We start from the raw sequence: 12,781 nt of genomic DNA, 5'->3' as shown, positions 1-12,781 counted from the left end.
TTACAGGCTCACATCTATTAATCTTCCATCACAATGCAATTGGTTTTCATTAACAAAGTCTGATTAGCTTGGTGCTGAGAATTTTTCCAATGACTTTCTGGATTTTAATTGAATTTAATGAGACAGAACTAATGGTGCAACATTTTATACTGTGCGACAGTGATGAGCCATATTCGAATTATCGACATGCTGTTGATAAATTCCAAGAAGGGATAGTTTCATTTGCAAAATGTGAGATGAAAGGTGGCTGTATATGTAACTGGTAGAAATATGGGCTGGTTTGAATGCTAACATTCCTGGCTTAATAAACCACAGCTTGTTAGGACAGGAATGAGCATTGGGACATGAGCGCACCCAGTCTTCCTCTTATGTACCAGCGTTGACACTTTGATCCTTGTTTCTTTAATGTACTGTTTCCCATTAAGCCTGAAATAAGGATCTGTTTACTAACAAGGATCAAACAATGTTTTCAAATCTTAGCGAGTAAATGAGCATGAAAACACAGATCCCCATTTCAGACATAACTTGTTTTGAAAGATTACAACCAAAGTACCTAACCTGGCGCTTCAGGGGGCGGGGAGGACAGAAACAAAGGAGAGAATGCTGGTCCAATTCCTGTTTGCACTTAATAATGGTATGTCTGATTTGGCCCTCTGTGGTTTGCATCCATTGGAATCCTAAACCTAATGTTCAGAAAGATGTAAAAGGCCTGTTGCTGGGGAGACTGCAGAACTGTGTTTCGAGAATACACTGTGACTCTCTTTCATCATCTTTATCACCATCTGCATATTTGTACGCCACTCTTCCACCAAATTTTGCCCATAGTGCCTCCCTGCATCTCAAGTGGCAGATGTTGATAAATGCATCAGCTATAGGGTGGCACTAGCAGCAAGAATGATAAGGGCAACCTTTCTCGAGAGTGCAAGTGCCCAAACTTAAGAATGCTAAGTAGAAGGAATGCTTTTTTTTTAATTTTAGACATTGTAGATTTGTCCTGGTCTGGTGCATGTAATATCTTCGATTTTGTAGCTGTGTGATTTTTGCTCATGCTGTATTGTGGCTGCCATTGGCTATAAACAATAAAAATCTACTGACGGACTGACAACTGCTCAAATGAACAATTAACAGTTAAAAAAAATAGAAATTAGAAACTAATAGAAATAATATCAATAAAAAATCCAAATAACTTTTTAGCATTATGAACATTTTGTAAATACTTTGCTGCAGATTTTCTAGGCATGATAGTGGAAAGATACACCCTGATCTTTTAATCCACCTAAGGATTTGCCCAATGAACCTCATCTGCAGAAGTCCTGCACAAGGACTTCCACTAACACAATGAGGTTTCACATTCTCCAGCACTCCCTGAAATTGACTTGGGTGTGAAGAAGGATCTTTTTGTCTGGCAAGCTGGTGTACTTCTGCAGCCTGAATGTCTGTAATAATGTGATGTTGAATTTCACCCTGTGTCATCATCCTCTTATTATTACTCAACGCTGATATTCTACAGCCTGTGGGAAGTTTGGAAGGAGATTATTAACACACCATATTCGCAACCAGTGTTTTTGCCTCTGCCGTTATGTGATGCGGTTCTTATCCTGGTTGCAGTTAGGGAGCCCTGCCAACCCCGTTTGATCTCTCTGGTTCATATTAGCCCAATGTGTCATTTATAACCAACAGGCAGGTATTAACATAAGGAGATTTCCTGCAAGGAGATGAAAGCCGCCTGGAGATTTAAGAAGGACCGCCCTTGCTTTTTCAGCAGAGCTGTACAGTACTGCCAGTAGTTTCAGATTAATCAATTCACTAATCACACACAGATTGGAAGGCATGGTTGGGAAACAAGTGCAGCTGTTGTTGGTCTTAATTTACCTCAGAAGCAACAGATTCCCAATTTTCTTATATATATTATAATATCTCCATTCAAGTGTTAAGTGTAAGCTTCAGTGATTGCAGCAGATGAAATTATGATACTGTTTTCGCTTCTATCTACAAGAGCTGCTGCTGAATTGTAATGCAAATTCTTCTTCCGATCTAGTGAGAAGAGAAAGCTGGACAGAAATTCTCAGCCGTCTATTCTTCAGCAGCAACTCCTCATCCCATGATAGCTGTCAAAATAGGCTAAAGGAGCCTCACTCAGAAAGTGTGACAGGAAACCAAGGTGTGGTTGGGTGACTACATAAGACACAGTACCAAAACTTGATCAGTGAGGAAGAAAGCAACATGTCCGGCATATTTTGCGCTTTGTCCACATTAAACCACAGTTTGTTTTAATCAGTCACGTGATGTGATGTGTGGGTCTTTGTAAATTCACCTTCTATGCCATTTTCCTTTCAAAAGCCTTCTTATTTGATGGTGCATAAAATGTGGCATGCCTTCTACCCAATCTTCAATATTGCTGCCAAGAATGTTGGATAAATTTGACTCTTGCTTCTACCTTTCAACTTCCTTTTAACTATGTGCCCTCACTTTTGAGCAGCTCTGTCTTTCGAAATCACAGGGGGAAAGTACATGTTTTCACGGGTATTTCCAGATATCTAGTAAATGTGTACCAACTGTGGCTGCAAAGTGGTGAAGTATTATTGCTATTTACAAATCTGACTTTAAGTAAAATTAAGTCAATGATCCCAGTTTGCATCTACATGAGAAACAGTCTTACAAGAGAACATTATCTGACTCTTGAACTGATATAGTGTGTTCTCCTTCATGGAGAGCGTGTGTTGCGGTGGGGGCCGCCAGGACACTCCAAAGTTGTGGGGCGGGCTAACTGACCATTGGCCACTAATGCGATTGGGCTTCCCTTGTCATTGGGAAGACGTTAATGATGCCACTTGTTGATTGACAGCCAGAAATGCTAAAATTCTTTGCACGAGGCTAGGGCTTCCTCTTTTCGTCCGTGTATCGGATTGCCCGTCCCCCCTCCCTAGAATTAGGGTTGTTTGGTTGTCCTTGCTGTCATGGGGTCATCTGCTCTTGAGGCAAGGGCCCGGTAGGAATTTTGTCCATCTGGCAGATTGGCTGGGCCAGTTGGTTTTGGCATTGGTTTATGGTTTGGTTGGTTGAGGGGCATGGATTGGCTGTGCCTGCCCCTCTAATGCTGCTGCTGCAAGGGATTCTGTTAAAGGAATCGGGGGCTAACTATTGCTTGTCCACCCTGTCAAGGGAGCCCGGGCCACTGCAAGAGCTCCTGGCTGCATTTGGGGTGGGCTGAGGGCAGGTTCCCTGCTCCATAGCTAGCCCCAAGTGTATTCCCCTTTTCTGACTTTCGCATGCATGCAGAATGTCAGACTGTCCCCCATGGTGGGGGCAGCTAGTCGCAACCAATGCCTAAGCAACCACTCACATATTTGTATTTTAATAAAGTTGTGGCCAAAATTATGCCAAAAACTTAAACTAAAATTTTGGTGTGATGTGTGAGTTATTTGGGGTGGCCCTGGGGACCTCGACACACAACTTCTAAGGCTGCAGCACACTGGTGTTTTGTCTGAGCTAGACACACCACTTTAGCAAACCCAGAGACTAGATTTAGGACAACATCCTCAGCCTAGAGGGCACTGATATCTTAGATACGAACACAACATACACCTGTTTGTCATATAAACAGCATATCGAGTTTAAGTACCATTTCTCAACGAATTACATCTGGATACGACATTCTCAACTGCTACGAAGTGCCTGTCTACTTTAACTCTTGGTGATAACTAGCCCAGGGTTGCCAACAGGAGACAGCTGTAGCTTTGCAGATTCAAGCCTCCGTCACACAAACTCCCAGGAAAATTAATCATCCTGAAACTTTGACTGGGTAAGGTACTGTCAGCTAAAAATAAGTTGATTTCATCCCTTGCCCAGATGGCAACAAGGCAGGATTAATACCATCTTCACACACAGCTCATACTGGGCTTTTGAAAAATCCTGGAAAAGGTTCTGAATGCATGAATAAGGAAGCCACTGGTGTTTTAATTGCAGGCTGCTAGGAAGCTATAGAACACTTTAAGAAGTGCCAGATTAATCTATAAATTGGCATACCTGGGAAAACAAGCAGGGTAACAGAATTCAAACAACATTAAAACAGACTGGATTCAGCTAATGTTTGAGAAACTATTTCAACTATTTGCATATACCATACTAAAATATACATGAAGGGAGAACACAAATCTCAAAATGGATTGTATAAATAGAATCAGTTAAACTGGATGCAATCCAGTCAGGCAAAAGCACTTGAAGATCCAGCAATTTCAGTGGAAGTAATAAAATACCCATAATTTGACTTTTTAAAAAAACACCACACACACTCAGAATCCACATGTCTGTTTTACTCTTCACTCTCACCTGGCAACTGCCTTTTCTTCCCTTAGTATATACTAGGAAGGTTCCAATCAGCCTGGAGGAACTACTGCTTGATAAGTGTGGAATGCAGCTATAACAAAAAAAATTTTAAAAGCTCAATTCAGCATATATGTATCTCTAGAGTTTTTATAGCACATTCCCCCAGGCACTTTCCGTGTGTATGTGCAGAGATGTAACACATACCTTAAATAAATAAATAAATAAATAAATAAATAAATAAATAAATAAATAAGAAAGGGATAATGTATTAAAGGACATCATGGTTAAAGATGTAATGGTAAAATGGACTTGGGACATAATATCCTACTCGAGTCATGGGAAAGGCTGTGGAGCAGTGGCGTAGCGTGGGGGGTGCAGGGGGGCTGGCCGCACCGGGCGCAACATCTGGGGGTTAGGGTTAGGGGGCGCAAATCCACGGGTTAGGGGGCGCAAATTACTTGCCTTGCCCCGGGTGCTGACAACCCACGCTACGCCACTGCTGTGGAAGGGGGATCTAAAATTTACTGCATGTAGTTCGTTAAAGGAAAACTACATAAAAATGATGTACCGTTGGTACCTAACCTCAGTTAAGATTGCAAAGATGTATAAAAATTCCACCAAAATATGTTGGAAATGTAAATATAATGATGGTACCTTTATGCATATGTGGTGGACTTCTTGGAAATGATTTATAATGAGTTTTTTTTTAATGTTTAAGATAAATTTTCATAAAAACCTTTTTGCTCGGAATAGTGGAGGAAGAGATACCAAGGAATCTAAAGAGACTCTTTATGGATGCTACCATGGCTGCTAGAATGTTGTTTGCCCACTATCCTGGACCATATTTGAGCATTACATTGGACTTCTACAGAAAGGAGGAAAAAGAAAAGAAACACATGACATTAACCACTGGTGACTTGCTACATTGCCTGTTCTTGCTGCTGCTTTGTAGTTGAATAAAGGAAAAGGTAAAGGGACCCCTGACCATTAGGTCCAGTCATGACCAACTCTGGGGTTGCGGCGCTCATCTTGCTTTATTGGCCAAGGGAGCCGGCGTACAGCTTCCGGATCATGTGGCCAGCATGACTAAGCCACTTCTGGCGAACCAGAGCAGTGCACGGAAACACCGTTTACCTTCCCGCCGGAGCGGTACCTATTTATCTACTTGCACTTTGACGTGCTTTCAAACTGCTAGATTGGCAGGAGCAGGGACCGAGCAACGGGAGATCACCCCGTCGCAGGTATTCGAACCGCCGACCTTCTGATTGGCAAGTCCGAGGCTCTGTGGTGTAACCCACAGCGCCACCGGCATCCCTAGTAGTTGTATACAGTGGTACCTCGGGTTAAGTACTTAATTCATTCCGGAGGTCCGTTCTTAACCTGAAGCACCACTTTAGCTAACGGGACCTCCTGCTGCTGCTGCGCCGCCAGAGCACAATTTCTGTTCTCATCCTGTAGCAAAGTTCTTAACCTGAGGTACTATTTCGGGGTTAGCGGAGTCTCTAACCTGAAGCGTATGTAACCTGAAGCTTATGTAACCCGAGGTACCACTGTACTTCAATTTAAAAGAAACCCTTTAATTAAAAACATGCATGCATCTGGTTTAGCCCTGTATTGTACATCTTTTTCAAAGTGAGAAAATCCCTTTTCAAATCCCAGAAGTTGTGCATGCATGGTATGTGGGTGTGATTAGTGATGCCACAGGTATTGTCCAATCAAGAGCCAGTAAGGAGCAGCACTGGTTGGAAGAAGAATTTGGTTTGATCAGTAACCTTTATTCCTGGTGTGAATACAAGGAGAACAACTATGAGGGCACAAACTAGAAGGAAGGGACAACCAACAGCTGATGAAGATTACCTAATGAGATGTGCCATAAGGACTTGTTCATTCACAGTAGGGGAAAAGCAGAGATTCCTTCCCATGTCAGAAAGAGGTTTGAGGGAGTTTGCAAAATATTTTTTGAAATGGTAGGATCAAATGAGCATCATTTAAATAATATTTAAACAAATGGAGGAAAGTGAACCAGTCACCAGAATTTATGAGCAAATTGCCAGCTAATAAGAAAAATTTCAAGTTAAATTTGTGAGACGAATTCTACACCTCTAAGCCAAAGTTTTACCTGTACTCTTGCTTCAAAAAGTATATTTTTTTCAATCCCATTTAGAAAAAGCCCAGTTATGAGTAACCGGGCACAAATCTCTCTACACAAAAGCCAGGTAAAGGTAAGGTAAAGGCACTCCTGACCATTAGGACCAGTCGTGACCGACTCTGGGGCTCATCTCGCCTTATTGGCCGAGGGAGCAGGCATACAGCTTCCAGGTCATGTGGCCAGCATGACTAAGCCGCTTTTGGTGAACCAGAGCAGCACATGGAAACAGCGTTTACCTTTCTGCCAGAGCAGTACCTATTTATCTACTTGCACTTTGACGTGCTTTCAAACTGCTAGGTTGGCAGGAGCAGAGACCAAGCAACGGGAGCTCACCCTGTGGCGGGGATTCAAACCACCGACCTTCTGATCGGCAAGTCCTAGGCTCTGTGGTTTAACCCACAGTGCCACCCGCGTCCCGTCCCAATCCAATCCCATTTAGAAAAAGCCCAGTTATGAGTAACCGGGCACAAATCTCTCTACACAAAAGCCGGGTAAGAAACCACAAAGTATTATTTGCTGTTTTAGTTTGTTTATTAATTCATTCACTCATGATTTGAGTAGGTTTGACAATAAGGCAGCATGAGCTTTGACTTCTGTCATTCTGTGATTAATTGTAGAAAACAGAAATCTTCTGAAGATAAATCTTACCAGTTTTTAAATTAACAAAAGCACTGCATTAGCAGTATGGGTTTCAGAAGGAGTTTGCTTACTTCTCTGTTGCTTTGCTGCTGCTTCAAAACAAAAATGTTAACTAAAGCACATGATAGAGATAAAATAGCATTGAAATTACTATAGATGGAAGAATGTGTGAATCTTAGTTTTCTCCGTTTCTCATTTTTTTCACTCATAAGTTTAGCTCTTCATATTTCTTCGTGTGTTTTTTTTAAATCATGAACATTCACCAGCGTTTTAGTGCAAACGTCCCCTAAAATAATGTTTTGTATGCTATTTTCACTACTATACAGTCATACTTTGGTTATCAAACAGAATGAGTTCCAGGAGCCTGTTTGACTTCAGGAACTATTCAAAAACCAAGGCATGGCGTCATGTAGCCAATCGGAAGCCACAGAAGCTGCACCAGACGTTCAGCTTCCAAAAATCATTCGGAAACAGGAACACTCACACCCGGTTTTTGATTGTTCAGGAGCCAAAATGTACAAGTTCCAAGGCATTCAGCAACCAAGGTACGACTGTATTCATTTTCATGCACACTTCCCCCTGATATGTGCATTTATGTAAACCCTGGCTGGAGAACTGCATAACAAAATGCAGATAAGTGTAAATTGATACCTGTGTTTTGGTGTGGTATTGTTTTGCAAAGTGCAGAGTTGATATATCCACCCTTAAATCAGAACTAAATCAAGTATCTCCCCCATCCCTAGTGCTCATTTATGCCCCATCATGCTATACTTTGTCATTTTAGTTTGGAAATACATTTCATTATCTCCTTTATCCTATCAAATCTCAACGTTCCCCTCCCATTGTTGCAATGGTTATTTTTCCCCTTTGTCTTGTTCAGTTTGTCCATCTGTTCACCAGAATTCTACCTGGACACATCAGTTGCGCATGCATGCACAGTGCACTCCTGTTCCCACTAAATGTAAGAATCCATACGCTGTTGCTTCTCTTCAACCATGATGAAGGCATACCCTATCAGCCAAATAAACAGCTGGATTACTTGCAGTCCTGCACACCATAAAAGATTCAGGCGCTTGAGGAGCTCACAGTTCCTTTATCAGCTTGATGTGTCCCAATGTGCTGTTATGGCAAACACCCACTACAGATGTAATATTTCCAATTCAAGGGATTTCTTTGTTTATGGCTTGCTCAATGTTGGCCCCCTTTTCCAGATACTGGCTCAAGTAAAGCCTAATTCCATGGGAACTGAATACTAGTTTACCATCTGAATGGACCGCACTGTGTTTTATGTCACAGAAAAACACAAGGCGTCTGGCACTCTGCAATCAACTATGGCATGTTCATGAAAAGATAATCTAGAAGGATTGCAAGCCGGAACGCAAGAGAAGTTAAACAAATCAGCCTCAAAGTAGTGCTCTGACACAATGGTGTCACAACATGTATCTTCACTCCATTATTTCCTACTGGTTTGGCTCTGTCTGGAAAAGAAGAGGGTTTGGAAAGAGTGGATATTTACGAGAGTTCATAAAGGATGATGTTAGTAGGCCAATATGCATTCATTTACTCTAGGCAAAGATAAGCAACATTTCAATCAACCAATCAATCAATCAAAAAAAGAATGTGGTGATGACTTCAATGAAACTGCCGAATTTAACTCAACTTCTATAACCTTTATCAGAATGAGGTCATCCCATACATTCTCGAAAATGTTGATGGGAGCTTGGAGAGCATCACATTGCTGAAAAAGCCAATCAGCTGCCGCTGGAGCAATTAAAGCTATTAAATATTTAATTCCAAAGACAATCCCGTTGGTTTCAGATTGCCGGGAAAACCAAAATGTGTTGTGATGGCAGACAAAGTGGCAAGATGTGAGGCTACAAGACGATGGATTTTTATAGTAATTATATCCATGTATAACCTTAGGACTATTTAGAAATTTATTTGCGTACAAAGGTACACATGGAAGGGGCTAATCAGGGTCACACACCCTCTGTGCACTTTACGTTCATTTTGCAAAGAGTCTGTTCACAGCCACAAATGGGAGTTGAAAGTGACTCCGAGGGTCGTCTGGTCCAATCCCCTGCAATGCCCACAACTTCTAATTAACAGCCAGATGCACTGACCCATTGCACCCCCTGACATGTACTTACACATCTGTGTACTCAGCCTGGGCTATTAGGCATGAATAAGCTCTGGCATAAGCTCCACACAAATGTCACCCCCAAATGTGTGGCCAAGCTAAGTCCGCAGGGTCTTTAACAAGCTCTTCATTTGGAACCAAGGCTTTGTTGGTTTTGATCACTCTGGTTATACAGTTTAATTATTGAATGCACATCTTCATGCCAATTATCATTTGAAATTATAACAATATGAAGAAAGCCCTTCTGGATCGGAGAGACGCGGGTGGCGCTGTGGATTAAACCACAGAGCCTAGGACTTGCTGATCAGAAGGTCGGCGGTTCAGATCCCTGTGACGGGGTGAGCTCCCGTTGCTCGGTCCCTGCTCCTGCCAACCTAACAGTTCGAAAGTGTGTCAAAATGCAAGTAGATAAATAGGTAGGCAGGAAGGTAAATGGCGTTTCCGTGCGCTGCTCTGGTTCACCAGAAGCGGCTTAGTCATGCTGGCCACATGACCCGGAAGCTGTACGCCGGCTCCCTCGGCCAATAAAGCGAGATGAGCACCGCAACCCCAGAGTCGGCCACGACTGGACCTAATGGTCAGGGGTCCCTTTACCTTTACCTATGGCCAGGCTGGCTCTTCCAGGAAATCCACAAGTTGGGCACCAAGGCAACCCACCAGCATCAATAATTATTTTGGAACTGTACTGGCATCTCTGGCACCTTTGGCCTTTTCTGGTGCACTTAATGTGTGTTGAAATAGTCACTAGCTGGAGGATAAATCACAGTTTGAGTTGAGTATTGGTTATGCCACAAAGTAGCACAGCTGGGCATCCTGGCAAGTGATACACTCAGAAAAGGCCGATAAAGCTGCTAGCTGTGTTTCTCCTCCGCAGGCCAGCAGTATCCCAAACTGACAAACGGCCGGGGCAGAAGGAAGATAAGAACTCAACATGTATCATGCTAAGCAACTATAGACAGAGAAAGGGTGAGGGAAGACAGCTTGAGAGGACATGTCATATCAAACATCTATGGTACTAAGCATCATTGTAAGAACTGTGGCTCTTGAAGAACACAGGAGTTTAGTTTCGCTTTTAATTTAGATTGTAGCTTCCTGTTGTTTTCTATGAAAATAAACACAATGCTTTGCAAATTGGCTCTCTGCTGCTTTGTCATCTCCAGACGGTGGCTGTTAATGGGGATAGTGGCTCCCCATTCATCGGATACATAATTGGCAGGCAGTAGGAAGAGAAAGCACAGGGAGAAGTTATCATCACTGACAGCTGGCATGAGAGAGCAGCTATCCTATGCAAAAAAAAAAAAAAAAACCACACTCATTTGTGGACAGTGGAGCCTGTCTGCCTGAGGAGAGATGAACCTTGCATTTGAAAGGAAAAAGGGGGGTGCGAGTGAAGAATCTCCTATCTGGTTCAGGGTGCAAATGGCATCTCTCCTATGAAAGTGGTTGACATGTAGGACGAGAGGGAAGTGTCTCTCTCCCACTCCCTTTCAGGCAGGCAGCATCAGTGTGAGGTCACAATGGCCAGCCTCTCTCCTCCAGGTGGGCAGCATCAGCGTGAGGTCACAATGGCCAGTCTCTCTCCTCCAGGTGGACAGCATCTGCATGAGGTCACAATAGCCAGTCTCTCTCCTCCAGGTGGGCACCATCAGTGTGAGATCACAATGGCCAGTCTCTCTCCTCCAGATGGGCAGCATCAGCATGAGATCACAATGGCCAGTCTCCCTGAGACTTCCAGGTGGACAGCATCAGCGTGGTCACAATGGCCAGTCTCTCTCCTCCAGGTGGGCAGGTCAGCATGAGGTCACAATGGCCAGTCTCTCTCCTACAGGTGGGCACCATCACAATGGCCAGTCTCTCTCTTTCTCTTTGAAGCAGACAGAAGCAGGAGCGTGGAGGCATAGTCTCCCTTTCTTTTATTGAGGTGGGTGGCCGCAATATAGTCACTAGTGTCTCTGTCACTGGAATAGGCTGCAATGCGTAGGCAGAAAGAGGAAAGGAGGGAAGCTGGCGGGTGGGCAGCTTAGCTACTGCAGGACTTCTGCTAAAAGACAATTACCTCATGACGGCCTGGCACAAAAGAGGCAGATTATAGTTATTTTACCTTGTTTACTTAATCTGCTCATTACATTTCTATTCTGCCTTTCCTCCAAGGAGGCTTCTGCTTTTTTTTTTTATCCTCACAACCCACTCAAGAGTTGGGCTGGGCTGAGATTTACGTAAGGCTGGTTGGTTTAAGGTTGCCACTCGGTTCCTCTTCATGTCTAAGGGAGGATTTAGGTCTTTCCAGTCCAACACTCTTAACAAGGACACCAGACAGAAATTATGGAGGTAGACACAGGATTGTTGCCATTATCCAGATATAGCAGGGTGACAGCTTACAGAGCCAGCCCAGGTTTGGCATAGTTTGACAAACTGACAGTCTGCAAGCAAGCAGAAGAATAGCAGGCCCTTGGCATGCGAGCTCAGGGAGAGCGAGGCTTCAGATTTCAGCTTGTGCCTGGAGGACGGATTAGACAGGAGAGAGGAAGACCAGGCAGTGGAAGGTAGTTGTATCAGCAATCAAAGAATGAAAAGAGGGAGACTGGAAGGAACAGCTATCATTTCCTCAGGATGAATGGAAAGCAGAGAGAGAGAAAAGGTGCCACTCAGAGCAAGCAGCTGGGAAACCCAGCCATATGCGTTTCATAAAAAGCTTCTCTCCCCAGGTATATTATTACTATTACTATTATTACTACTACTATTATTATTATTACAAACCCATGTGTCACTTTCCTTACTTAAAAAGAGCCAAGCCCAAATGGAAGATGTTTTCCAACCCTTTCACCTCTGCAAAAAACACCCCTTATTGTTAAAGCGAGGGTCTTCAAACAGGGTTGAAACTGTCCACCCTCACTCTAAACGGACTTTTTGGCATTGTGGTACAGCCAAATATGATTGGTGCAGCTACTCATAGACAGGAGAAAGTAGACAAAAAGCTAGGAACTGAGAAGGAATTGGTACAGATCGTACCAAAAACACTGTCCAGAGTGGCAGTGGTGTGTGGTGAAACATGAAATGAGATTTATCAGGAAGTGTATCAGCCCCATACCCAATAGCCCCCTTTCGCTGTCAAGATGTTTGAGAGTGCTGTACCAATCAATTTTGAGCTTCTCCCTTCCAGAAATAAGAGTGAAAACTGTCTGCCTTTGATGTTCAGTACAGCATGGAGGCGGGGGACGCAGGTGGCGCTGTGGGTTAAAGCCTCAGCGCCTAGGACTTGCCGATCGAAAGGTCGGCGGTTCGAATCCCTGCGGCGGGGTGCGCTCCCGCTGCTCGGTCCCAGCGCCTGCCAACCAAGCAGTTCGAAAGCACCTCCGGGTGCAAGTAGATAAATAGGGACCGCTTACTAGCGGGAAGGTAAACGGCGTTTCCGTGTGCGGCTCTGGCTCGCCAGAGCAGCGATGTCACGCTGGCCACGTGACCCGGAAGTGTCTCCGGACAGCGCTGGCCCCTGGCCTCTTGAGTGAGATGGGCGCACAACCCCAGAG

General features: G+C 43.7%; 1 protein-coding gene and 1 long non-coding RNA gene across 4 annotated transcripts in view; one reads left to right on the top strand and one right to left on the bottom strand.

Annotated features, from left to right (window-relative positions):
- PLCB1 (phospholipase C beta 1) overlaps positions 1 to 12,781 on the bottom strand; it is a 460,081-nt gene that overhangs the window by 278,950 nt on the left and 168,350 nt on the right. The window lies entirely within an intron of this gene.
- LOC310840692 overlaps positions 9,671 to 12,781 on the top strand; it is a 28,682-nt gene continuing 25,571 nt past the window's right edge. The window contains exons 1-3 of the long non-coding RNA XR_014561999.1: positions 9,671 to 10,841; positions 11,036 to 11,175; positions 11,864 to 11,959. This is a non-coding gene — a long non-coding RNA (uncharacterized lncRNA). The remainder of the gene's footprint in view (positions 10,842 to 11,035; positions 11,176 to 11,863; positions 11,960 to 12,781) is intronic.

Source organism: Podarcis gaigeae (assembly GCF_964106915.1).
Source record: "Podarcis gaigeae genome assembly, chromosome: 3".
Taxonomy (NCBI): domain Eukaryota; kingdom Metazoa; phylum Chordata; class Lepidosauria; order Squamata; family Lacertidae; genus Podarcis; species Podarcis gaigeae.
This window is presented reverse-complemented; position numbering and strand designations above follow the sequence as displayed.